This window comes from Helianthus annuus, chromosome 10, assembly GCF_002127325.2.
Source record: "Helianthus annuus cultivar XRQ/B chromosome 10, HanXRQr2.0-SUNRISE, whole genome shotgun sequence".
In the NCBI taxonomy this organism is placed as follows: Eukaryota; Viridiplantae; Streptophyta; class Magnoliopsida; order Asterales; family Asteraceae; genus Helianthus; species Helianthus annuus.
The window spans coordinates 151,162,951-151,166,462 of record NC_035442.2 but is presented as its reverse complement, the minus strand read 5'-3'; the positions used below and the strand labels follow the sequence as shown (position 1 = coordinate 151,166,462).

The 3,512-nt window shown below is 33.1% G+C and overlaps 1 long non-coding RNA gene across 1 annotated transcript; it reads left to right on the top strand.

Moving 5' to 3' along the window:
• Positions 1 to 1,457: 1,457 nt before the first annotated feature.
• On the top strand, positions 1,458 to 2,679 carry LOC110882864. The gene is made up of 3 exons (XR_002560260.2): positions 1,458 to 1,642; positions 1,748 to 2,244; positions 2,339 to 2,679. It is a non-coding gene; the product is annotated as an uncharacterized LOC110882864 (long non-coding RNA).
• The last annotated feature ends 833 nt before the right edge of the window (positions 2,680 to 3,512 follow it).

Here is a 3,512-nt window from a genome sequence, read left to right as displayed (position 1 = left end):
TTATTGTTTCTTTTACCTTAATAACTTTGATGATGTGTTAGTGATTGTCTTTATGTATTCTCTTTTTGAATATAAATTATTGTAGGCAATCGGTCTCTCATGGGAGTTCAGTACATGATATAGTGTATATATGCTCTTTAATGGAGTGTAGAAGTTAATGGGAAACTAACTCTTAATGTAACAAAGGCACATATTATAAAAGCTTTTATTAATGAGGTCACAATGGATATGGTTTAGCATGTTGTGGTCTAGAGTTGACTAAAATTTCTAATATTTTCATTTTTATATTTATAAAAGATTTAAGTGTGTGTTGATGACTATTGAACCCGTATATTATTGTTGCTTTTGATTGTAATTTAAATTTTCCTACCCGGGTATCTACCCGGGGAATAACCTAGTCATGGTAATAAATGAGATCAACAATTTATTCTTCAAGTTAATATGGTAGTTAATTTGTGGCTCATTTACTACTTTAATAAATGTTATAAATTTCCTTTGATTTTGTGTTGTTATTCATTCAATTTAGTTTTGATTTTATAGATTGTAAAAAAATGGTCATAAATTAGTGTTTAGTTTATAGTCATACGAATATTGTTTTCATGTAGGGTACGGTTTTGCGATGTACTGTGTGGAATGATTATGCTCTGCAGTTTAACGAGTTCATATCTAAAACCACAACTCATGAGCATGTGATGGCTGTTATACAGTATGGAAAGTGTAAGGAATGGAAAGGTAATTTTTGTTACCTTCTGCAAATCATAACTATACTCTTTATTACTGGCAATATAATAATAGGTTGACTAAATATTTATATACTTTTGCATGTAGGTGAATTTACAGTTCAAAGTGATAAGTTTGCAACACGAATGTTTCTAAATGATGAAATCGATGAAGTTAATCAGCTAAGGAGGAGGTAATTTGTCAACATAATTTGTATTGTATATAGATATTCAAGTCAAATACTTTGTTTCATGTTATCTGTATACTAATTCTAATCATTTGTGGTATCGAAAAGTCGTATACTGAAACATTGACAAGGGAGTGGTTCTACTTCTCAAACAATACTATCGTCTCAGACTGTTTTTCCATTGCATAGGTAGCCCAGTTGGCCAGTCCCACCCAGGCCTCTTCTTGAGGTCACCGGTTCGACTCCTGGCAATGCCCTATTGGGGTGTTGGGGCTCTTCACCGTGGGTACTCACCGCCAGGCAATATTGGGACGTTGTTAGCTTGCGGAGTTGCAATACTCCGGCGGATGGGAGGTCCGTGCAACTACCCCCCCCCCCCCCCGAATTTGTAACAGATGGTGTGAAGAAACATGTTGATAAGATTAGTGAGATAGAAAAGGTTTCACATCTTTTTATATAGTTTGGTTTATCACCTGTATGTTTGTCAAACTATAGATTACAAGTGGATATATTGTTTTTACATGAAATATCTTGTATTATGGTTGCGACAATTAAGATTGTGCAAGAAGAGTATGGTTGGTTTTATCCTGCCTGTCGTAAGTGTTTTAAGAAGGTCGTAGCTAAAAGTGAATACTTATAGAATGTTGAAAATGTTTCGGATGATATTCTTCAATTGCCTACGACTTCTTTGGTTTGTCCCAAATGTCATAGTGAATGTACATCTATCACCACAAAGTAAGCAATGATGATTATTTAACATTTTATTTATATAAATAACAGTTTAAGACTGATATTTCAATATAATTTGGAAGCTTACTTAGGCATTTGTATATATTTCAGGTTCAAGGTGCAAGTCTGGGTGTAGGATGGGAGTGGTAGTGTTTCTTTTGTTATGTTTAATAGAGATGTTCAGAAGCTTCTTGGATTAGCGACGAGTGACATAAAAGAAAGGCAGGTGAAGGTGAATGATATTGAATGTTTCCCACATGAGATATTTCGATTGGTTGATAAGAAGGTCGCTTTTAAGATTGATGTTATAGAATTCAATCTTAAAAATGACTATCGTGTTTATACTGTGCAAAAAACATGTGATGATTCAGTAATAATTGCTGAGTTAGTTGGTGGAGATGGTAATGGTGATGAAAATGCTGATGAGCTAGTATATAAAATCACTTTTTCAATCTATTTATTTTTGGTTTGAGGTTCAAAAACTGGATTCTGCACTTTTTTATATAATATCATATATTACGATCCTTTAGGTTACTCAAGAAGTAGCTGAAGTTAAAGATGTTAACTTTTCAGAATGTTCCCAGGTGTCTGCTAAACGAGCTTCAAGGGTGAGTATTTATTTTTGAAAGTATGTTTAATATGTTTTTAGAGTTCATTATTTTATTAAATGAGATCAATAGTTGTTTTGTGATCTGTTGCAAGGATGTTGTCTCTGTTACGGCCGACTCTTTAGCCGTTGAAGTTGAAAAGGATTTAGGACCAAGTCCCAATGGAAAGCGGATAGTTCAAGATGTTGATCTTGTAAATGTTGGTGAGCTATCCTCTAATATGAGAAGAACCCGGAAGAAGCTATCTAAGGTTAACAATTAGATGCTTATGAAAAAACATTTCTTATGAGAGATAAGTTGAAACCACTTATTTTGAAGACTCCTTATGGTTTTTATTTATGTCTGTTAACTGTTGTTTTAACATATTGTGGTTAAAAGTTTGGTATGTAATGGCTACAATTTGAAACATCTAAACTGATGGATTTGGTATGTAATGTCGACAATTTGAATACCAAGTAAATTTGACCTTTCTTTGTTATATATTATTGTTATTATACATTATACATTATTGTTGATATTCATGTATTGCACAAGTAGTAGGGTTGTATATTATTGTTAGTGAATGGATGTAAATTTAATCAATTGGTTAGTGGGAAAACTGTTAGGGTATGAGATACATTAACATATGTTAGAGGCTAAGCACTGTTACAGACTTCTAACATCTGCTAAGGCCTAAGCACTGTTAGGATCTGAGTTACATTAGCATCTGTTGAACAAACTTTGCTTCAACAGACCTTATCATATGTTGATCATCATCTATTAAAGATCCTCTGTTGATCCACATCAGAACTTAGATTCGTCATACATTTGGCTTCATCAGCAGAGGTTCTCTTTGGCAGCCCTTTGCTTCAACAGTCTTTGTGTTCATCAGTAGAGGTTGTTTGCTTCAACAGACTTTGCTTCAACAGACTTTGTCTTCAACAGACCTTTTGGTTTGCAGAGTTTAGCGAAACAAATGTTGAATCTATCCTTTTGGTATGAGCAGATGTTTAAAAGACTGTTATTTGTAATTAGAGGTTATATAGTATTTTGTTAATTTTAAATCTTATATCTCTTTCCCTTGAGCGACCAGAAAACGTGATGTAAATTGTACAAACTACAAGATACCCATATAGTAATGTTTAGATGCAAAATATAAAAAGCTAAATCTACAAAGTTTGGAAAATATATAACTTTCATACACTAACACTACATAACTTCATCCTACATGCAGTTAGTTTTGGAAGAAGAAATTTGCCCATCAAACATACCAACAAAAACAAAAATCA